The sequence below is a fragment of the Giraffa tippelskirchi genome, chromosome 7, assembly GCF_054371585.1.
Source record: "Giraffa tippelskirchi isolate mGirTip1 chromosome 7, T2T-mGirTip1v1.2.pri, whole genome shotgun sequence".
NCBI classification, from domain to species: Eukaryota; Metazoa; Chordata; class Mammalia; order Artiodactyla; family Giraffidae; genus Giraffa; species Giraffa tippelskirchi.
This window is the reverse complement of record NC_137281.1, coordinates 23,394,980-23,407,217: the sequence shown is the minus strand read 5'-3', so window position 1 is coordinate 23,407,217 and position 12,238 is coordinate 23,394,980. Positions and strand designations below refer to the sequence as shown.

General features: G+C 36.9%; 2 protein-coding genes across 18 annotated transcripts in view; one reads left to right on the top strand and one right to left on the bottom strand.

The window, feature by feature from the left end:
- Positions 1-4,338, top strand: part of ZFHX3 (zinc finger homeobox 3) — a 296,214-nt gene extending 291,876 nt beyond the window's left edge. The window contains exon 13 of the mRNA XM_081512565.1: positions 3,329-4,338. The gene's annotated coding sequence lies outside the window, so the exon portion shown is untranslated. The remainder of the gene's footprint in view (positions 1-3,328) is intronic.
- The window catches only part of LOC145514579 (uncharacterized), a 168,832-nt gene that overhangs the window by 85,687 nt on the left and 70,907 nt on the right, over positions 1-12,238 (bottom strand). The gene's annotated exons all lie outside the window — the stretch shown is intronic.

The window sequence follows — 12,238 nt, the reverse complement described above, 5'->3', positions numbered from 1 at the left end:
CAATTAGAGAAGAAAAAGAAATAAAAGGAATTCAGACAGGAAAAGAAGTAAAACTCTATTTGCAGATGACATGATACAATACATAGAAAACCCAAAAAAAACCTGTCAGAAAATTACTAGAGCTAATCAGTGAATTTAGCAAAGTTGCGGGATACAAGGTCAATACACAGAAATCACTTGCATTCCAATATACTAATAATGAAAAATCAGAAAGTGAAATTAAGGAATCAATTCCATTCATCATTGAAACAAAAAGAATAAAATATCTAGGAATAAACCTACTTAAGGAGACAAAAGAACTGTATATGGAAAATTATAAGACATTGATGAAAGAAATTAAAGACAACATAAACAGATGGAGAGATAGTCCATATTCCTGGGAAGGAAGAATCAATATTGTGAAAATAACTATACTACCGAATGCAATCTACAGATTCAATGTTATCCCTATCAATTTACCAATAACATTTTTCACAGAACTAGAACAAAAAACTTCCATAATTCATATGGAAACACAAAAGACCCTGAATATTCAAAGCAGTCCTGAGAAAGAAGAGTGGAGTTGGAGGAATCAACCTTCCTGACCTCGGACTATCCTACAAAGCTACGGTCATCAAAACAGTATGGCACTGGCACAAACAGTGGAATAAGATAGAAAGCCCAGAAATAAACCCATGCACCTATGGGTACCTTATTTTTGACAAAGGAGGCAAGAATATACAATGGGGCAAAGACAGCCTCTTCAATAAGTGGTGCTGGGAAAACTGGACACCTACATGTAAAAGAATGAAATTAGAACACTTCCTAATGCCACACACAAAGATCGACTCAAAATGGATTAAAGACCTGAATGTAAGACCAGAAACTATAAAACTCATAGAGGAAAACATAGGCAGAACACTCGATGACATAAATCAAAGCAAGATTCTCTATGACCCACCACTTACAGTAATGGAAATAAAAACAAAAATAAACAAGTGGGACCTAATTAAACTTAAAAGCTTTTGCACAGCAGGAAACTACAAACAAGGTGAAAAGATAACCCTCAGAATGGGAGAAAATAATAGCAAGTGAAACAACTGACAAAGGATTAATTTCCAAACTATACAAGCAGTTCATACAACTCAATACCAGAAAAACAAACAATCCAATCAAAGAGTGGAAAAAGGCCAAAACAGACATTTCTCCAAAGAAGATATACAGATGGCTAGTGAACACATGAAAAGATGCTCAACAATGCTCATTATTAGAGAAATGCAAATCAAAACTACAATGAAATACCACCTCACACCAGTCAGAATGCCCATCATCAAAAAAGTCTACAAACAACAAATGCTGGAGAGGGTGTAGAGAAAAGGCGTTGCTGGTTGCTCTTGCATTGCTGGTGAGAATGTAAATTGATACAGCCACTATGGAAGATGGTATGGAGATTTCTTAAGAAACTAGGAATAAAACCACCATATGACCAGCAATCCCCCAACTAGGCATATACCCTGAGGAAACCAAAACCGAAAAAGACACAAGTACTCCAATGTTCATTGCAGCACTATTTACAATAGCTAGAACATGGAAGCAACCTAGATGTCCATTGACAGATGAATGGATAAAGAATCTGTGGTACATATATACAATGGAATATTACTCAGCCATAAAAAGGAATGCATTTGAGTCAGTTATAATGAGGTGGACGAACCTAGAGCCCATCATACAGAGTGAAGTAAGTCAGAAAGAGAAAGTTAAATATTGTATACTAACGCATATATATGGAATCTAGAAAGATGGTACTGATAAACTTATTTGCAGGGCAGCAAGGGAGAAACATACATAGAAAACAGATTTATGGACACATGGGGAGGGAAGGAGAGAGAGGGTGCTGCTGCTACTGCTAAGTCACTTCAGTAGTGTCTGACTCTGTGCGACCTCACAGATGGCAGCCCACCAGGCTCTCCCGTCCCTGGGATTCTCCAGGCAAGAACACTGGAGTGGGTTGCCATTTCCTTCTCCAGTGCATGAAAGGGAAAAGTGATCTCTCAGTCATGTCCAACTCTTTACGACCCCATGGACTGCAGCCTACCAGGCTCCTCTGTCCACAGGATTTTCCAGGCAAGAGTACTGGAGTGGGTTGTCATTGCCTTCTCTGGAGAGAGGGTGAGATGTATGGAAAGAGTAACATGGAAACTTACAATATCATATGTAAAATAGATAGCCAATGGGAATTTGTTGTATGACTCAGGGAACTCAAACAGGGGCTCTGTATCAACCAAGAGGGGTAGGATGGGGAGAGAGATGGGAGGGAGTTTTGGGAGGGAGGAGACATAGGTGTACCTATGGCTGATTCTTGTTGATGTTTGACAGAAAACAACAAAATTCTGTAAAGCAATTAACCTTCAATTAAAAAATAAATTAAAAAAAATAAATCTGAGGTGAAGCGGTATACATGTATGACCTGAAGCATTCTAACTGGCCTTGGTCTGTTACTGTAGATAGGCTTCTTACAAGAATGCCTAGTTTTGCCTTGTGTAGTATCTATAATGTTATAAAATAAACAGTTGTCTCTGATTCCATTCAGAAGGTCTAAGAGTTTGCTAACATGGCCTTTTCCTTGGGAGGAGGAATGTTCATGTATTTTAAAAAGCATGATTATTGCTGGGTGGAGGAAAATGGAAACAATGAAAAACAAAAAAGGTCTATGACATGATCACTGCTCTAAAAAAAATCTTAAAATCTAACTGTGAAAACAAGCCTTTAAACTTACATGCAAGGTTCAATCATTTGAATTAAATAGCAAAAAGTATCTACCAGCCTAGTGGTGGGGGGAGAACAAAGATCAATCAAGTCCAGAGATACTAAGATTTACTGGAAGGCATGATACTTAAGATTGGTCTTGAAGGATGGAAGAAGAGAAGAGAAAAAAGCATCTAGGCAAGGAAATAGCAGATGCTAAAATGGGGCAGTGGGAATGGTCACGGTCTTCTGAAAGGACCATGATAATGTTAACTTCACTGAAGCAAACCATTCTTGAGTTTCAAGAAAACTTTGAATCAATTCGGATGATGATGTTAGTTTCTTCCTATTATACCATCACCTTCAACTCAACAAAGGTTCTGCTATTCTCCTTTTACTAGAAAAGAAAGAGAGAAAGAAAGAGGGAAGGAAGATGTGGGAAGATAGGAGGGGGTCAGGGGAGGATGGGAGAGGAGGAAGGGGAAAAAATAAAAAAAAAGAGGAAGAGGGAGAGAGAGAGGGGAAAGAGAAAAAAAAGGAGAGCAACTTTATTCAAAATGTCATAATAAAGAAGCAAAAAGACATTGCCAATTTTTTTTTGCAGGTAGAGAACAAAGTCGGCTTTCCCAGGCAGAGTATGAACACATTCTGTGTTATATGATCCCTGTATGCCCGGAATGTCATTAATTAGACAGAAACAAATGACTGGAGATTTGCCAAATACAGCTCAGGAGATCAAGGGCTACGTACTCACACGTTTTCACCTATGCTCTGGAATCCTACACAGTATGTGTAGATTTGTCAGGAGCTTGACAGGAGTCTGAATTAATACTAGGTTTCAACAGAGCACTGGCTCCTGGCATAGATGGTCTCATAAATATACAATTTCTTTTAGCTGGACACCAAATAGAAAGACATGTGATCAGTGGCATGAGTTAGGGGAAAAGCCAACATAAAAGTTTACTGGTGCTCCTTGAAAAATCTGCAGCAAACGTTTACTCGGAGGTGACTGGAAGCAATGAAGATGTTCACAATTACATGATAACAGTAAGTGCTCCATAAACATGAACTATTCTATGTGCCTAGTACTATTATAAACATACCGTGTGCATGATCTCATGTAATCCTCACAACCCAAGATGAAGAGTAGTTACCTCCACACATTATGTATGAGGAAATCAGAGTTCAAGTTAAGTTACATAACCTGTCCAAATTCACATAGTGACATTGACCTGATGGAACACAAATGGCCTGAATCTATTAAAACAAAGGTAGAATTTACTTCAAAGACATAATTACTGTAGTATGGATTTCTTCAGCATTTTCCTCTCCTCCATTTCCTCTGATAAGATTATAATGAAAAGGCATACAAGAAATAATCTGCAGTTCTTGTATAAATTTTATCAAAAAGTAATTGCTGGGGAGAATATTTCTGAATAGTCAAAGGAAGAGGAATGGAGGCATGATATTCAAAGGTAAAGATTTCTTAGGACACTAAGGGAAAGCTGTAAAACAGTGAAGATAATTCTGTTCTTTAAAATGGTTCGTCTTGTCTCTTCAGCTATGAAGGGACACATAAAAATTAAAATTTATAAAAGACTTTAGCATTTCTTATCTTCTCTCAGTCATTTGTCATTCTGTGACTGTAAGATTACAAGTTCCAAGGAGCTTTACTTACTTTATGACCTGGCCTTCCTGTCATTTCTTGAATAAGTCAGGCTTGTTTCTATCACCTGGAATTTTCACAATACTTGTTCCCTCCACTTGGAATTTACAGCAAACTTTTCAACACCCACGGCTCTGTTCCGCTATCAGATCCTCAGGTTGACCTTTCCTGACTAACTAACCTATTTTAGGATGTTTCTCCTTTTTCCCTACCCACGACTCAATCTTCCTCACACTCTATTTCAAGAGCCTGCTTTCTTCTCCTCAGAACACCACTTTCAGAAGGTCTTTATTAATTAATCCACTTTTAAGTTATGCTTTATTTACATGGTTATATATAAAATTGTGTTTTAGTCATTAGTGCTTTTTCAGTACTTATAAAATTAGTTGGTATATACTATGTAGTTGGTAAACATTTGTTGAATGAATGAATACCACTATATCAGTCAGTGAGAATGGGATAATCCTAAGTGAGACATGTTTGGTCAGCTTCACAATTTAGAAAGTGCACACATATTCGTCAATAATCAATATCCTCCAGGACGTTATCCTGCATGCCAACTAGTTATATTAAAACACCTATAATGCAGGGAACTCTGTTTGCTATCAGGAGTCTTATTTGCTTGAAGGTCCTTGGCTCAACTTAAATGCTTGGTATAACTGTGTGACCAGTTACTGCTGAAATTCCTTTCAAAGCATTGGCTTAAGAAGGACAGTCAGTAGAATGTACAAGAGTAACAAAATGTGTTGTTTCAATGAGTTTTGAAGTTTTTATTGCCATTTCCAACAGACAGTAAAGTTCTTGCTTTCATTTGCCAAAAATGTCCCTGAAAAAAGTGAGGTTTTTATTTCTGCTTTTTGGACTAGTACAAGTTATACTGCCCAGAGTAGCTACAAGGTAACATCATGTACTACAGACTATTTGTGTCCCTTCCAAATTTAAATGTTGAAACCTATTCCCTCAATGTGGTAGCATCTGAAGCGGGGGCCTTTGAGAGATGACTAGGTCATGAGAGCAGAGCTTTCATGAATGGGATTAGTACCCTTATCAAAGAGACCCCAAAAAATCCCTCACTCCTCCTGCCCATGTGAAGACAGAAAAAAGGCAGCCAGTGATGAGTCAAGAAGCAGATACTCATCAAACACGAAATCTGCTGATTACCTGATCCTGGACTTCCCAGTCTTGAGAAGTGTTTATAAGCCACCTACTCTATGGTATTTTGTTTTATCAGCCTAAACAGACTAAGATGTCAACAGCTAAGAAATGAAAGCTAGCCAGTCAGATCAGGTAATTTTTTGTTTATAACCCAGAGCTACTTTGGAATTTTCTGAGTATTCAAGGAGAGAATGGTAACCAGGGCTGAGAATTCAGTCTCACACTTTGGATGTTCATATGCTTCCTTTGATGATTTATATAGGAATTTGCAATGTGCCCATCATGGGTTCCATCCCATTCCATTTTCACTGGCCTGATGTTATACTGAAGGATTAGCAGCTTGGATCTGTCCTTGCTTCTCAATTTCCCACTTCTGGGCTTGGCAAAACCCATATTTGGATTTGGAAGAAGATACAGGTAGCAAATGGTTAACCTTAAACTGAGAAGCAATTATGTTTCAAAAACAATTACTGGCATTTTTGCTGCTAAATGATTTTTTGTATGTTTTCATTTGCAAAATGAGGCTTAGGTAACAAGTAACAAGAAGAAAATTCTATATTAGAATTGACAAAGAGAACTCAGTTCCTTCCATTATCTCCAATGGAAGTCTTGATGTTTTTGGTTAAACTGATAGTGAAAGTTTTTCCTACTGTCTTCTCTTTTCAATCAAAGGAAGAATCGACGGTTCACTTCCATCAAGATTTCTGCTCTTTATTCATCAAGGAGTTCTGTTTCATTTTTAGGATATCACACGTTGTTTCAAACTTTTCACTATGGAAGTGAAAACAGATGTTGTGATCCTTGGACATATATGGTGGAAAGAAACCCCACTCCTCCTGTAGTCCGGTATAGTCTCTGGTCACAAGAGCCTTTCCTAACTGAATGCACATTACTAATCATTCTATTTTGTGGATTATTGTGAAAATGTATATCCCATTTTGTATTCATTAACTGATAATTTTTTAAAGATTTATAAGTCGCATGTTTATCTTGGAAACATTTCTAGCAATTTCACCTTAAAACTTGGCATTGTGGTTCATATATCTGAAAAGGATGCCTTTAGTAAAACATAATGTTCAATGCTTCATGTGAAATTCTTCTAGAAAAGCTTTTGGCCCTTTATTATCATTCCAGGGCAGGTGTAAAGTGAGAAAGCTGATAGAATCAGCACATGGGGCAATATTTAGTGAACTGCACAAAGGCAAACAATACGGTAAGGAAACCCATAATAAATCCACTGTTATCAGGATTGCAATAGAATATAGAAAAATGGCAGTGCAAGAATGCTCCTTTGAATAGCTATGCAAAACCTTTCAGACTACCAAAGTGTAATAAAAGCCCCAGCTTGAGTAGTCACTAAAGTTGACAAATCCTGGCTTAAACACTCTCCCTCCCTTTTTCCATTTTAAGTAGCTGGTATATTTTTAAAAGAATATAAAAACAAACATTAACAGAAAGAAAATCAACAAATTGTGGCAATATCCAAGAGGAACATATATCACCAGAAAATGATAAGTAAAATAAATAAAAGGCCAAATTCTAGTCCTTATCCTGTGAGTACTTTTACCTTAATTCTATAAGAATGTCTGCAAAAAATTATCATTATAAATTATGAAATTTGTAAACTTTCTAATTTATTTTTTATTGAAGGATAATTGCTTTACAGAATTTTGTTGTTTCCTGTCAAACCTCAACATGAATCAGCCATAGGTATACATATATCCCCTCCCTTTTAAAGCTCCCTCCCATCTCCCTCCCCATCCCACCCCTCTAGATTGATACAGAGCCCCTGTTTGAGTTTCCTGAGCCATACAGCAAATTCCGTTGGCTATCTATTTTACATATGGTAATGTAAGTTTCCATGTTACTCTTTCCATACATCTCACCCTCTCCTCCCCTCTACCCAAGTCCATAAGTCTATTTTCTATGTCTGTTTCTCCACTGTTGCCCTGTAAGTAAATTCTTCAGCACCATTTTTCTAGATTTCATATATGTGTATTAGAATATGGTATTTATCTTTCTCTTTCTGACTCACTTCACTCTGTATAATAGGTTCTAGGTTCATCCACCTCATTAGAACTGACTCAAGTGCATTCCTTTTTATGGCTGAGTAATATTCCATTGTGTGTGTGTGTGTGTATATATATATATATATATATATACACACACCACAACTTCTTCATCCATTCATCTGTCGATGGACATCTAGGTTGCTTCCATGTTCTAGCTATTGTAAATAGTGCCGCAGTGAACAATGGGATACATGTGTCTCTTTCAATTTTGGTTTCCTTAGGGTACATGCCTAGTTGGGGGCCTGCTGGGTCACATGGTGGTTTTATTCCAAGTTTTTTAAGGAATCTCCATACCATCTTCCATAGTGGCTATATCAATTTACATTCCCACCAGCAGTGCAAGAGTGTTCCCTTTTCTCCACACCCTCTCCAGCATTCACTGTAGACCTTTTGATGTTGGCCATTCTGACCGGTGTGAGGTGATATCTCACTGTGGTTTTGATTTGCATTTCTCTAACGATGAGTGATGTTGAACATCTATTCATGTGTTCGTTAGCCATCTGTATTGTCTTCTTTGGAGAAATGTCTGTTTAGGTCTTTTTCCCACTTTTTGATTGGGTTGTTTGTTTTTCTGGTATTGAGTTGTATGAGCTGCTTGTATAGTTTGAAAATTAATCCTTTGTCAGTTGTTTCACTTGCTATTATTTTCTCCCATTCTGAGGGCTGGCTTTTCATCTTGCTTATAGTTTCCTTTGCTGTGCAAAAGCTTTTAAGTTTAATCAGGTCCCACTTGTTTACTTTTGTTTTTATTTCCATTACTCTAGGAGGTAGGTCATAGAGGATCTTGCTTTATGTCATCGAGTGTTCTGCCTATGTTTTCCTCTATGAGTTTTAGAGTTCTGGTCTTACATTCAGGTCTTTAATCCATTTTGAGTTGATCTTTGTGTGTGGCATTAGGAAGTGTTCTAATTTCATTCTTTTACATGTAGGTGTCCAGTTTTCCCAGCACCACTTATTGAAGAGGCTGTCTTTGCCCCATTGCATATTCTTGCCTTTGTCAAAAATAAGGTACCCATAGGTGCATGGGTTTATTTCTGGGCTTTCTATCTTGTTCCATTGATCTATATTTCTGTTTTTGTGCCAGTACCATACTGTCTTGATGACTGTAGCTTTGTAGTATAATCTGAAGTCAGGAAGCTTGATTCCTCCAGCTCCATTCTTCTTTCTCAAGACTGCTTTGGCTATTTGGGGTCTTTTGTGTTTCCATATGAATTGTAAAAGTTTTTGTTCTATTTCTGTGAAAAATGTTATTGGTAAATTGATAGGGATAACATTGAATCTGTAGATTGCATTTGGTAGTATAGTCATTTTCACAGTATTGATTCTTCTTACCCAGGAACATGGAGTATCTCTCCATCTGTTTATGTCATCTTTGATTTCTTTCATTAGTGACTTACAATTTTCTGTGTACAGTTCTTTTGTCTTCTTAGGTAAGTATATTCCTAGATACCTAATTCTTTTTGTTACAATGGTGAATGGGACTGAGTCCTTAATTGCTCTTTCTGATTTTTCATTGTTAATATATAGAAATGCAAGTGATTTCTGTGTATTGATTTTGTATCCCGCAACTTTGCTAAATTCACTGATTAGCTCTAGTAATTTTCTGATACTATATTTTGGGTTTTCTACATACAGTATCATGTCATCTGCAAACAGTAACAGCTTTACTACTTCTTTTCCGATATGGATTCCTTTTATTTCTTTTTTCTTCTCTGACTGCTGTAGATAGGACTTTCAGAACTATGTTGAATAATATTGGTGAGAGTGGACAGCCTTGTCTTGTTCTTGATCTTAGGGAGAATGCTTTCAGTTTTTCACCACTGAGAATAATGTTTGCTGTAGGCTTAGCATACATGGCCTTTACTATGTTGAGGTAGGTTCCTTCTATGCCTATTTTTTGAAGAGTTTTAATCATAAATAGGTGCTGAATTTTGTCAAAGGCTTTTTCTGCATCTATTGAGATGATCACACGGTTTTTATCTTTCAATTTGTTAATATGGTGTATCATATTAATTGATTTCCATATATTGAAGAATCCTTGCATCCCTGGAATAAACCCAACTTGATCATGGTGTATGAGGTTTTTGATGTGTTGCTGAATTCTGTTTGCTAAAATTCTGTTGAGGATTTTTGCATTTAGGTTCATCAGTGATATTGGCCTGTAGTTTTCTTTTTTGTGTGTTGTCTTTGGTTTTGGTACAAGGGTGATGGTGGCCTCATAGAATTTAAACTTTATTAAGTGTTTTCACTAAAAAGCTAGTATATGCAATATTACTGATTAAGGACACTAACATTCATACAACCAAGTGAGGATTTTCCCTTACAGTGGGGAAAATTATATGTCTATTCCACTGACAAATGTACTGTACATTTTTTGCTTTCTAGCACATTTCTTTTGGAATGGGCTTTAGTATCATTTTAGGAAGTCAGACAAAATCCATCTAATTACTCTTAAAATTAATCTTTTTTTTTTTATAGAACCAAAAACTTCCCACCTTGGTCACTAGACCTATTTCCAAATGACTCCTGTTTCAAAAACAAAGATACTATCAATTCAAGAGCTGTAAAAGTCAGTATACATGGGGACCTTATATCATCTCTTGCATCCATCTTTTCTTTTTCATTCCTGCAGTCAATGTCCCAGTCCAAGTCCTCATTTCCCCTTCCCAGATCTCTGTCTTTTAAGTAATATCTTTCTGATGATCAATTATGCACACTACCACCAAGATCATCTTCTCAAAGCATAACTCTTCTGTCTTTCACCCTCTTGGCCACAAATGTTCCATGGCTTCCAGGGAAGATTCTCCACTCTCTCACCTTCTAACACTCACATAGTACACACTATGTGCCCAGCACTATTCTAGGTGGTTACATTTATTATTCTTCATATCAACTCTGTAAGGAAGGTAAAAATATTATCCCCATTTTACAGAGTTCAAGTCACTTGTCAAAGAACACAGATAATAAGTTTCAGTACTGAGATTTTTACCAAGGGATTCTGGCTCCAGAGTTCTACTTGCCTGTTTATTTTCCTAGCTTAACTATGATTCATCATTCTCTGACTAAACCAAATGCTTTTCTGCTTTGGGGTATTGGTTACAATTCTCTCTGTGCTGGCTATCCACATCCATCAAGTTCCATCTGAAATACCATCTCTTCCATGAAGCTCACTCAGATACTTCTACAAATAGTACAATAATGTATTTTGTACTATCTGTACATACATTGCTAAATTATAACTCTTGCAGGAGCAGAACCATTTCTCGTTTTCACTGGCCCCCTTCAGTGTCAGTTACTAACAGGGAAGACTGGCAGGCAATTGCTACAATCAAAATAAATGAACTACTGATGGGTGAAATCATGAAAATAAATACATTCACCATAGGCAAAACACAAGTCTAAGTTTTTGAGAATTTTTCTTTTTTTATTTCTACAGATGCCTGCATCCTCCATCTATTTGGAGCTACTCTTCCTCTTATTCCTATGAAATAAAATCAATAAAAATGTTCCTTTTCTTTCAGTTTTTGTTTAATTAAGATGATTTTCTATATGATTGATTATAAAGGCCATAATTATACTATCAAATTCTTTCAAAACAACAATTTAATGTAAAATCTTAACACTTGGCAGTGTTTAACTCTAAAACGTAATAATTTTTAAAAACCTGTGTGGGAATAAGGTGAATTTATTCAGGCTATTTATTTCTGCTGGAATGCAAAAGAAAGTTGTAGCTACCTTATTATTTACTACTATAGCAAGTTCCAGGAGTTGGTAATGGACAGGGAAGCCTGGAGCGCTGCAGTCCATGGGGTTGCAAAGAGTTGGACATGACTGAGCGACTCAACTGACTAAACTGATACTCTACTGTAAAGAGAAAAGGTTTATAAGTTGTTAGAAATAGTAGAAGGCCGTGCCAAACCAAGATTCCTTTCTGATGTGTTTATAAGGGGCATCAGTTATTATAAAACCAGGAAAGACAACATGACAACAGAAGAATACAGCCCGAGCAAGGTACACACTAGTAGGTGATCCTTTTTTTTTTTTTAATTTTTTATTTATTTTAATTGGAGGCTAATTACTTTATAATACTGTAGTGGTTTTTGCCATACATTCACATGAATCAGCCATGGGTGTACATGTGTTCTCCATCCTGAACACCCCCTCCTACCTCCCTCCCCATCCTATATTTAAAATATTTAGGGAAAAAAGAATCAAGAGGATTGTGAGGTTAGAAGAGGACTCGTTAGAATCTTCTTGAGGGACTGGAGATATGACGGCAGAATAGAAGGAACTCACCTTCTCTCATCTCTCATGAAAACACCGAAATCACAACTGATGAATAACCATCAACAAAAAAACCTAGAACCTACCAAAAAAGATATTCTACATCTAAAGACAAAGAAGGAGCCACAGCAAGATGGTAGGAGGGGTGCTTTTGCAATATAATCAAATCCTGTCAGTTGGGTGACCCACAAATTGGAAAATAATTATGTCACAGAGGTTCTCCCACAAGAGTGAGAGTTCTTAAACTCATGTCAGACTACCCAGCCTGCGGGTCTGGGATCAAGAGGAGGAGCCCCTAGAGCATTTGGCTTTGAAGGCCAGTGAGGCTCGAGTGCAA